At 44.9% G+C, this 12,513-nt stretch overlaps 1 long non-coding RNA gene across 1 annotated transcript; it reads right to left on the bottom strand.

Moving 5' to 3' along the window:
- Window positions 1-1,680: 1,680 nt before the first annotated feature.
- Window positions 1,681-5,076, bottom strand: LOC119327782. The gene is made up of 3 exons (XR_005158693.1): window positions 4,823-5,076; window positions 3,561-3,679; window positions 1,681-2,060 (listed from the first exon to the last, which is right to left on the bottom strand). It is a non-coding gene; the product is annotated as an uncharacterized LOC119327782 (long non-coding RNA).
- Window positions 5,077-12,513: the final 7,437 nt, after the last annotated feature.

Here is a 12,513-nt window from a genome sequence, read left to right on the forward strand (position 1 = left end):
TGCCTTGTGTTTGTGTTATCCGGATTTTACATCGTAATAGTTTAGTACCAGTATGTGAAGGACACAAACAACCACCAAATTTAACTTTAGTTTAAAAAAATCAATACTTTTTTTGCGGGCTAACACGATCAACACAAAAAACAGTGGACGTTGCAAGTTTGATTCCAGTCATGGTCAACTATTTTTTGCCTCATCTCCTAAATGAGATGGTGGGTTTGATTTGTTGGGGTGGGTCGCACGGATAGGTTGGGAGGGCACTGTTTTTTCTATTGGTGAAACATTACGCGGACCAATGGGGTAGAGGCCAAGTGGCCCCGGGCAGACTATCGGTAGAATAGCCTAGCTCAATATGAAGAAATGCCATGGACATAAGAAATGGGAGGACCAATAAGATTATACCTCTATTTATATAAATATAAAAAACAATATATATGTCCGTGGGTTACAACGGTAGAAACAATTGACATAAATTTAGCGAGGACTGTATGCACAAACATAATGTTTAATGTGTTATAAATTTGGCGCAAATTTAGTAAGGATTATAAGTACAAAGAAAACATGTCACGCTGTATGTTGCAACGAAAGAAAGAATGGCCTGAATTTAGTGAGGATCATACAGGAAAAAGATGCCACATCATTTTTATTCATAAGATATAAATAAGGGCATTACACGCCTGCCATTGATTCCCGCACCTCCTTCAAAAAATCTGCAATTACCGTTTAATTCCTAACTTCTTTATTTCCCATGCAATTAGAGCCTATTTTCTTTCTTGCCGGCTTAATTATGCATAATATCTATTGCTCTTCCCCTCATTTGTTTCGCTAAGCACAATTCTTATTCATGCCATATTCTTTCATAATTTCCGAAGCAGCTCCTTGATATTTGACAACCTAAGAACATATATAAACTGATAAAAAATTATGTAAAATAGCAATATAGGACTATTTAATAAGTAAACAAATATGGAAAACAGCATCCAGCCTGCTCCCAATGGGCAGTCGGCCGGCCCAGCACGCCCGTCCCCATTGTCTTGGCCCAAGTACACACGCATTGCCTTCTATTCTAAATAGCCGAAATGACGCTTAGGTTATCAGACTCACGAGCCCAGGCTTAGTGGTCGGATGTGTTTACACACATCCAGTAGACCAGGGCTCAAATCCCAGCTGTGACCAATTTCTTTTTTAAATTAAAAAAAATCAAACACACGGACACATAGGACCAGGTGGGCCAGATCTAAAACGGGCCCAAGTCGCTCAATGCTTTTGACGTACAGGCAGCCGGCATGAAAATATTAGTACCACCTTGAATATATTTTAAATTTAAACTGAAAGCGTAAAATCACGGGAAAAAGCGTATTGTGACGGTGAATCCACGAAGTCAATCCGTGCTTTATTATTAGGGAGAGACTAGTAAAAAGGCCCGTGCGTTGCAACGGGAAAAAAAGACCTAGCACCATAACTAAGCATATCTCGAGGCCCCTTAGCAGACTTGCACGTACTAAATATGCAATACTCAACAGGGGGCTAACGCCCACAATTCCTACTAACACTGACAGTATGTATCATGTCCTACAACTCTTGAATCGCCAAGGTCCTTAGGCTAGGACAAAAGTATATAGCAACATGAAAATTAAAACGAAATCAACATGCTAAAGCATAGGTCCTCCTGCAGAATGGAAATGTAAATCTGGAAAAAGAAGATATTATATTGAAAGATGAGCAACATCAGATCAATTGTCTAAATTGTGATCAAACACTATAGAGATATATGATATGACAACAACACTGAGAATGTGATTGTTGTGAAAGTTCAACGTGATTGTTCAGTACCTACTGAAGAACACCTTTGTGACATGGAAGTAACTACCATATATATGTGGCCATCCTTTTTCTATGTGAGCAAATCCAAATCAACCAAAGATATCTGAAACCACTCAGTATCTCGGTAGGCATATTTGTCATCGACATATTTATCATATCTTGATGCTTCACTCTTGATTCTCTTGAATCCATCAGAATGGTCTTCTTGGCGCGGACTTTCTCCTTCATCTACTAAAAACCTGATGTCACCAAAAAGACGAATCAGCTTGTACACAAAACATTACATCACTGACAAATTTCTAAGATCAATATATACTCCTCACTGTGAAGAGTTAGAGCATATCCAAACTGAGAACAGTTAGAATATATCTAGCTAATCCTAACTGAGAAGAGTTAGAACATATCCAAACTTCCTAGCGAGACGTATGTATTTCTAGGAAGCTTAGGCAGGGTTACAATTATGTATGGAATGCCTTAGGAGAATCAAATAAAACAACAGTAAGGGAGCTAGCTACCTCATCCTTTGCTTCAAGGTTGCATAATGTTGATGCCTGGGAGGAACATGCTGCCAGAAACAAAAGTTTTGTTTTCGTAGAAAGAAACTTGTTTGTAGGCATGACTCAAAGTACTACCTCGGGTGCGGTATGGGCTGTCCTCATCCTGGTTTGCCAATGTGCTCAGTTTTGGTGGCAGTTGGCGACGTAGTTGCGAGGCTTGGGGGCCATGGCGAGGACGTCGTCGAGGATGGCACACGAGACTATCAAGCTCGAGGATAGGGGGCTTCGGCAGTGGCAAAAGGATGCACGTATGGATGCTCCCTTAGCAGGCGTCATTGTCGACCTGCTAGTCAACATTCTTCTCTTGCTCTGGTTCTACTATTATGCGGGCATGTGTTGCTTAGTTTTAATTTCCCTATCGTTCTTGGACCATGACTGATCAGTCACAACCATACATTTATATGATCTATTACTCCGTACTTGTTACTCTTGTTTCTCTGCATTGTTTGCTGCAAAAATTAAAACTTTGAGGTGCAGATTCACAAGAATGTCAGGACAGTATTCAAAATATTTTATTTTGAGCCTTGTTCATACGAAAAGTGACATTGTAGGTTGGATTGCTAGCTCAAGGTGCATGAGAGATCTAAAAAAACGAAAATCTCCAAGGATCTTTTACCCACGTGCACACACAAATGGGCGCATAACCAAAACTTATATCCTTTTAGTCTGTTGGAAAATGAAGATACTAATATGCTGGAATTCTAACCTTCAGAAAACTCCCAATCGTCATTCTGTACGCACCTATACAGGGGCATTCTATGTACTTATCCCAATCATCAATCTGCCGGAAACTAATTATGGGCTGCATAAGCTACCGGATGCACAGAAATATGATGCACGTGTTGTTGGAGTTGCAACCAAAACAGTCATTCATGCCCATCTTCTCTGAAGTTTGAGGCATCGGTTCTGTGAAGTCTTGCTAGCTAGTATAAAATGCGAACTTATTATATTACCACTGCCAACCACTAATGCGAATTCTTGACCTTGTTTCCCTCAAAAACAATATTTCTCCACATGAAGTTATTTATAAAAAAGGGACAACTTTCATGGTTCTAAAGTTAAAAATACAAAAATAATATATAGCTCAAACTCATGCACACCTTCAGCTAAATAACTACAGAGACTCTGAGTTCAACCATCCATGCAGCATTGGTCTTACAAACAACTCAATTATAAACACACCTGGGTCTGGGACTCTTGCTCAGTGGATCTACCAGCCTCAGCTTCCCCCTCTGTTGCTATCTTCCATATTTTAATCTCCTCTCCAGTAGCTGTGTTATGTCCATTATCAGACCCTCGACCTAAAGAATGCATCAAACACAGTTATGTGATGCCTCGTTGGCTCCACCTTCTTAAGAGAAGCACTATACTTTTTTTTCCGAGAAAACAGAGAAGTAGTATACTTGAAACATCATAACACACATGAGAACATTGCAATTTCGTACATTATAGACAACTAATGGCTTGACTAAACTAACCAAGCACATGTTATGTTTGGTGTTTTGACAGCAAGCCATACACAGAGTAAGAAGCACATGTTATGGTTGGTGTTATGTTGGCTACTCTTCCAACTCAGTAGCATCCCTGCCCGTATGGATCACCTAACCTTCTTCATAGGTGTCACTACCAGAAAAAACCTACACACAGAAATCAACACCGCTACCGGGCCATGGCCGCTGCCATGTCCACGGAGTCATGCATGCTACGGATCTCAGGCTCGACCTCGCCTATCTCCTTAACCGTGTAGTTGCAGAGGTGGCCGTCCAGGCGACATAGTACTGCCAATGCCCCGCTGGTGATCAGCATCAGGGTGACCTTGGCGTAAATGAAACGGTCTTTCCCCTGCTCTTTCAGCGGGAGGTATACTTTCCCAAAACTGAACATATGGACTTCTCATGACAAAATATTTGAACCCACCCAAGGATTTGAACTTATTTGTAGCATGTATATATATTTTATTTTTTTGTTAAGTAGCTGGGGGTGATCTCCCTTTAATCTGAATAAGAAAAGTACAAAAGTTGTTTATCACTCTATCCAAAATTTCACCACTACTATATTGTTCCTATAGTTTCCGGTTTATTCCGAAAAACTGTAGCATCATTATTAGCAACGTTCAGTAGATCATTGCCTCTATATAAATTGGCCTTCTAGATTGTGATTCCACTCTTTTATAAATTATTCACTAAAGCCCTCATACAATGTGTGAGAAATCTGACAAAATATTAGTAGGCCTTGAAAAGCATATTAACAAAATAGGTGGCTAACACAAACTTGCAAGTAGAGCACGATGTATGAGAGAGAGAGAGAGGTGGGGCTGCACCGTGCGTTACACATGAATATTCTTGTGGACATTGTATCAAACAGATGTCCTACAATTTGATGCAAAAACAAATCTCTAATGGTTGGGAAGAACAACGAATCAAAGGAGCAGCCAGAGCTCTTACCAACAGGCCACATGAAGGAGGAGTTGCACTGGTCACTGGGACGGAGCTGGGAGGTGACGTGTCCCAGTCCCAACGTGGTCGGGGGCGGCGCGACTCAAGGGGAGTGGAGTAGGGAGGAGTCGCCGGGGCGCGTGGCCGGGAAGAGGCTAGCGGCGCGTGGCCGGGAGCGCCGCACATCGCCGGCGGCACAGCAACGAGGAGGCGCGGGGGTGGGGCAATTGGCTAGGAGCGGCTAGTGGGCTGGGATCGGGGCAGGAAGACGATGGGGTAGGTGGGGGTGGATGTGTCGGGATTTAGGTTGGCCTTTTCTTATTTTTATTATTAACGCTTTAGTACCACCTCGTGTATATGTTTTAAATCAAATTAAAAGCGTAAATTTACAGGAAGAAAGCGTATTGTGACGGTGAACCCGTAGAGTCAATCCGTGCTTTATTATTAGGGATAGATTAAAGATTAAAGATGACTAGATTGAAAGTTTCTCATGAAAACAACTGCCATCTTGCTGAATAACAGGTTCTCATGCGGAACTATTGATTTCGGACGGAAGAGCGAAGGAAGGTATCACGAGAGTAATGCTACATCGACGGATCTTTACGAGCATTTTATGGGATGGGTTTGACTTGGCAAGTTGTGATTGTATTAAGAGGGAGGAAGGGGCCCCGCCAGCTAAAATTCAAGGATGATGGAGAGAATTACAGGAAGAGTCCATTAAACTTCTGTAACAAGCCTGTCGATGTAGAATTATTGGTATCAAAATTTAACAGACACATAACATAGTATATACGCTTAGGTCGACCAAAGTATGGACACCTGAAGGGCCCGTGCGCGGACAATTCTATTATATCCAACTCGTCATTGCATGCATTTCTGTTAGTTGCATTAGTCAAACACTCTGACCCAGCTCACCTAGCACGTCCTCCTGCATGATCCCACAATCACCATCATTATCTCTCCAGCACGCTGCGCTTCCTCTGTACATGCAAACCTATATATACATGCGATCATACGCAGGCACCACCCAAGGTGGAAAGCCCATTCATTCACTTGTCCGCATGGTATCAGACGCTGGATATCTCTCCCGTCTCTAAACCTATTCCGCTGCCCTCTCCCTTCCCCAACTGCCTCACGTCGCCATGTCTACTCCGCCACCTCCCCCACCCCCGCCACCTCCTCCCCGTCCCGGCCATGGCGCCAGCGACACACCTCGCACGCCGGCCACGCCGGTCACCAGCCAGGCATCCAACGCAACCCTCCTCACTCCCTCTATCTTCAACCACGGGGCTCTCTTCGTCCCTTATCCTGGCGCTTCCACCTCCACGGCGCCCCCTGCTCTCTCCCCTCAGTCGGGCGTCTTCATCAACCAGCACATCCCGATCGTGCTCTCGCCGAACCCTCCCAACTCCTCCCACTGGCGCACTCTCTTTGAGGTGATGTTCTAGAAGCACGCCATGCATCGGCGACCACATCACCGGGCCGCCGCGTCCACGGGATCCGACCTAGCTCTAGGATGATGCACACATCGTCTCTTGGTTGTACAATGATACGTCTCCGTCGTATCTACTTTTCCAAACACTTTTGCCCTTGTTTTGGACTCTAACTTGCATGATTTGAATGGAACTAACCCAGACTGACGCTGTTTTCAGCAGAATTGTCATGGTGTTATTTTTGTGCAGAAATAAAAGTTCTTGGAATGACCTGAAAATCAACGGAGCATTATTTTGGAATATATAATGAATATTGGAAGGAAGATCCACGTCAGGGGGTGCCCCACCTGTCCACGAGGGTGGGGGCATGCCTGCCCCCCTGGGCGTGCCCCCTGCCTCGTGGGCCCCCTGACGCTCCACCGACCTCAACCTGGACTCCATATATTCACTTCGGGGAGAAAAAACCGAGAGATAAGGATTCATCGCGTTTTACGATACAGAGCCACGGCCAAGCCCTAAACTCTCTCGGGAGGGCTGATCTAGAGTCCGTTCGGGGCTCCGGAGAGGGGAATCCGTCGCCATCGTCATCATCAACCATCCTTCATCACCAATTTCATGATGCTCACCGCCGTGCGTGAGTAATTCCATCGTAGGCTTGCTGGACGGTGATGGGTTGGATGAGATTTATCATGTAATCAAGTTAGTTTTGTTAGGGATTGATCCATAGTATCCACTATGTTCTGAGATTGATGTTGCTATGACTTTGCTATGCTTAATGCTTGTCACTAGGGCCCGAGTGCCATGATTTCAGATCTGAACCTATTATGTTCTCATAAATAGATGAGAGTTCTTGATCCTATCTTGCAAGTCTATAGTCACCTATTATGTGTTATGATCCGTTAACCCCGAAGTGACAATAATCGGGATACTTACCGGTGATGACCGTAGTTTGAGGAGTTCATGTATTCACTATGTGTTAATGCTTTGGTCCAGTACTCTATTAAAAGGAGGCCTTACTATCCCTTAGTTTCTGCTAGGACCCCGCTGCCACGGGAGGGTAGGACAAAAGATGTGTAGGATTGAAAGTATGTCTAGAGGGGGGGTGATTAGACTACTTGACCAAATAAAAATCTAGCATTTTCCCTATTTTAGTTCTTGGCAGATTTTAGCAACTTAGGACAAACAAGTAATCAACCTACACATGCAATTCTAAGAGTATAGCAGCGGAATGTAAAACAATTGCATATGAGGGTAAAGGGAGGAGTTTGAGGGAGCAAACACAATGTTGACACGGAGATTTTTGGCGTGGTTCCGATAGGTGGTGCTATCGTACATACACGTTCATGGAGACTTCAACCCACGAAGGGTAACGGTTGCGCGAGTCCATGGAGGGCTCCACCCACGAAGGGTCCACGAAGAAGCAACCTTGTCTATCCCACCATGGCCGTCGCCCATGAAGGACTTGCCTCACTCGGGTAGATCTTCACGAAGTAGGCGATATCCTTGCCCTTATAAACTCCTTGGTTCAACTCCACAATCTTGTCGGAGGCTCCCAAATGACACCTAGCCAATCTAGGAGACACCACTCTCCAAGAAGTAACAAGCGGTGTGTTGATGATGAACTCCTTGCTCTTGTGCTTCAAATGATAGTCTCCCCAACACTCAACTCTCTCTCATAGGATTGGATTTGGTAGAAAGAAGATTTGAGTGGAAAGCAACTTAGGGAAGGCTAGAGATCAAGATTTATGTGGTTGGAATGGAATATCTTGACCTCAACACAAGTGTAGGTGGTTCTCTCTCAGAAAATATGTATTGGAAGTGTAGGCATGTTCTGATGGCTCTCTACTCGAATGAAGAGTGGCTGGAGGGGTATTTATAGCCTCCACACAAAATCTAACCGTTACACGCAAATCACCAAACTCGATGGGATCGAATCATGAAACTCGGTCAGACCGATTTAGTTCAAAATGTGAACGTTAGGATTCTCGATGGGACCGACATGTCAAGTTGGTGGGACCGATTTCGTTAGGGTTAGTGTTGGAAATACGCCCTAGAGGCAATAATAAAATGGTTATTATTATATTTCTTGTTCATAATAATTGTCTATTGTTCATGCTATAATTGTGTTATCCGGAAATCGTAATACATGTGTGAATACATAGACCACAACATGTCCCTAGTGAACCTCTAGTTGACTAGCTCGTTGATCAATAGATGGTTACGGTTTCCTAACCATGGACATAGGATGCCATTGATAACGGGATCACATCATTAGGATAATGATGTGATGGACAAGACCCAATCCTAAGCATAGCACAAGATCGTGTAGTTCGTCTGCTAAACCTTTTCTAATGTCGAGTATCCTTTCCTTAGACCATGAGATTGTGCAACTCCCGGATACCGTAAGGGTACTTTTGGTGTGCCAAACGTCACAACGTAACTGGGTGGCTATAAAGGTACACTACGAGTATCCCCGAAAGTATCTGTTGGGTTGGCACGAATCGAGACTGGGATTTGTCACTCCGTATGACGGAGAGGTATCTCTGGGCCCACTTGGTAGGACATCATCCTAATGAGCTCAATGTGATCAAGGAGTTGTCCACGGGATGATGTATTACGGGAACAAGTAAAGAGATGTGCCATAACGAGATTGAACAAGGTATCGGTATACCGATGATCGAATCTCGGGCAAGTATCATACCGATAGACAAAGGGAATTGTATACGGGATTGATTGAATCCTCGACATGATGGTTCATCCGATGAGATTATCGTGGAGCATGTGGGAGCCAACAATGGTATCCAGATCGCGCTGTTGGTTATTGACCGGAGAGTTGTCTCGGTCATGTCTACGTGTCTCCCGAACCCGTAAGGTCTACACACTTAAGGTTCGGTGACGCTAGATTTGTAGAGATATTAGTATGCGGTTAACCGAAAGTTGTTCCGAGTCCCGGATGAGATCCTGGACATCACGAGGAGTTCCGAAATGGTCTAGAGGTAAAGATTTATATATATAGGAAGTCCAGTTTCGGCCACCGGGAGAGTTTCGGGGGTCACCGGAAGGGTCCTGGGGTTCCACCGGGTGGGGCCACCTATCCCGGAGGGCCCCATGGGATGAAGTGGCATGGGAACCAACCCCTGGTGGGCTGGTGCGCCCCACCAAAGGGCCCAAGGCGCCTAGGGTTGGAAACCCTAGAGGGCCGTTGCCCCCCGAGGGGGCATGCGCCCCCTGGTTGGAAACCCTAAGGGGGCCTTTGCCCCCCGAGGGGCCGCCGCCCCGGGGGCCGCCCCCCTCTAGATGGGATCTCCAAGGGGACATGCACCCCCTAGCCCCTATATATAGTGGAGGGGAGGGAGGGCAGCCGCACCCTAAGCCCTGGCGCCTCCCTCTCCCTCCCGTGACACCTCTTCCTCCTCCAGTAGCGCTTGGCGAAGCCCTGCTGAAATCCCGCTGCTTCCACCACCACGCCGTTGTGCTGCTGGATCTCCATCAACTTCTCCTCCCCCTTGCTGGATCAAGAAGGAGGAGGGGTCTCCGCTTCGTACGTGTGTTGAACGCGGAGGTGCTGTCCGTTCAGCGCTAGGATCATCGGTGATTTGGATCACGACGAGTACGACTCCATCAACCCCGTTCTCTTGAACGCTTCCGCTCGCGATATACAAGGGTATGTAGATGCACTCCTCTCTCTCTCGTTGCTAGATGACTCCATAGATTGATCATGGTGATGCGTAGAAAATTTTAAATTTCTGCTACGATCCCCAACAGTGGCATCATGAGCTAGGTCTATGCATAGTTTCTATGCACGAGTAGAACACAAGTTGTTGTGGGCATCGATTTTGTCAATTTACTTGTCGTTACTAGTCTTATCTTGATTCGACGGCATCGTGGGATGAAGCGGCCGGGACCGACCTTACACGTACACTTACATGAGACAGGTTCCCCCGACTGACATGCACTAGTTGCATAAGGTGGCTAGCGGGTGTCTGTCTCTCCCACTTTAGTCGGATCGGATTCGATGAAAAGGGTCCTTTTGATGGGTAAATAGAAATTGGCATATCACGTTGTGGTTTTGGCGTAGGTAAGAAACGTTCTTGCTAGAAACCTATAGCAGCCACGTAAAAATTTGCAACAACAATTAGAGGACGTCTAACTTGTTCTTGCAGCATATGCCGTGTGATGTGATATGGCCAAAAGGATGTGATGAATGATATATGTGATGTATGAGATTGATCATGTTCTTGTAAGAGGAATCACGACTTGCATGTCGATGAGTATGACAACCGGCAGGAGCCATAGGAGTTGTCTTAATTTATTGTATGACCTACGTGTCAATGAAAATTCCATGTAATTACTTTACTTTATTGCTAACCGTTAGCTATAGTAGTAGAAGTAATAGTTGGAGAGACAACTTCATGAAGACACGATGATGGAGATCATGGTGTCATGCCGGTGACGATGATGATCATGGCGCCCCGAAGATGGAGATTAAAAGGAGCAAAATGATATTGGCCATATCATGTCACTATTTGATTGCACGTGATGTTTATCATGTTTTTACATCTTATTTGCTTAGAACGACGGTAGCATAAATAAGATGATCCCTCATTAAAATATCAAGAATTGTGTTCCCCCTAACTGTGCACCGTTGCTAAGGTCCGTTGTTCCGAAGCACCACGTCATGATCGGGTGTGATAGGTTCTAACGTTCGCGTACAACGGGTGTAAGCCAGATTTACACACGCAATACACTTAGGTTGACTTGACGAGCCTAGCATGTACAGACATGGCCTCAGAACACGGAAGACCGAAAGGTCGAACATGAGTCGTATAGAAGATATGATCAACATGAAGATGTTCACCGATGATGACTAGTCCGTCTCACGTGATGATCGGACACGGCCTAGTTGACTCGGATCATGTATCACTTAGAGGACTAGAGGGATGTCTATCTGAGTGGGAGTTAATTAAATAATTTGATTAGATAAGCTTAATTATCATGAACATAGTCTAAAACTTTGCAATATGTCTTATAGATCAAATGGCCCACGCTAATGTTGCCCTCAACTTCAACGCGTTCCTAGAGAAAACCAATCTGAAAGACGATGGTAGCAACTACACGGACTAGGTCCGTAACCTGAGGATTATCCTCATAGCTGCCAAGAAAGCATATGTCCTTGAAGCACCACTAGGTGATGCACCTGTTTTCCCAGCAACTCAAGACGTAATGAACGCCTGGCAGTCGCGTAGTGATGATTACTCCCTGGTTCAGTGTGGCATGCTTTACAGCTTAGAACCGGGGCTCCAAAAGCGTTTTGAGCAGCACGGAGCATATGAGATGTTCCAAGAGCTGAAAATGGTTTTCCAAGCTCATGCCCGGGTTGAGAGATATGAAGTCTCCGACAAGTTCTACAGTTGTAAGATGGAGGAGAATAGTTCTATCAGCGAGCACATACTCAAAATGTCTGGGTTGCACAACCGCTTATCTCAGCTGGGAGTTAATCTCCCAGATGATGCGGTCGTTGATAGAATCCTTCAATCGCTCCCACCTAGCTACAAGAGCTTTGTGATGAACTTCAATATGCAGGGGATGGAAAAGACCATTCCTGAGGTATATTCAATGCTGAAATCAGCGGAGGTGGAGATCAAAAAGGAACATCAAGTGTTGATGGTGAATGAAACCACTAAGTTCAAGAAAGGCAAGGGTAAGAAGAACTTCAAGAAGTACGGCAAGGGAGTTGCCGCCCGGTAAGCCAGTTGCCAGGAAGAAGCCAAAGCATGGACCCAAGCCTGAGACTGAGTTTTTTTATTGCAAGGGAAACGGTCACTGGAAGCGGAACTGCCCCAAGTACTTAGCGGATAAGAAGGCCGACAATACCAAAGGTATATGTGATATACATGTTATTGATGTGTACCTAACCAGCGCTCGTAGTAGCTCCTGGGTATTTGATACCAGTGCAGTTGCTCATATTTGTAACTCAAAATAGGAGCTGCAGAATAAGCGGAGACTGGCGAAGGACGAGGTGACGATGCGCGTCGGAATGGTTCCAAGGTCGATGTGATCGCCGTCGGCACGCTACCTCTACATTTACCTACGGGATTAGTTTTAAACCTCAATAATTGTTATTTAGTACCAACTTTGAGCATGAACATTGTATCTGGATCTCGTTTAATGCGAGATGGCTACTCATTTAAATCTGAGAATAATGGTTGTTCTATTTATATGAGAGACATGATTTATGGTCATGCCCCGCTGGTTAATGGTTTATTC

Source organism: Triticum dicoccoides, chromosome 7A, assembly GCF_002162155.2.
Source record: "Triticum dicoccoides isolate Atlit2015 ecotype Zavitan chromosome 7A, WEW_v2.0, whole genome shotgun sequence".
NCBI classification, from domain to species: Eukaryota; Viridiplantae; Streptophyta; class Magnoliopsida; order Poales; family Poaceae; genus Triticum; species Triticum dicoccoides.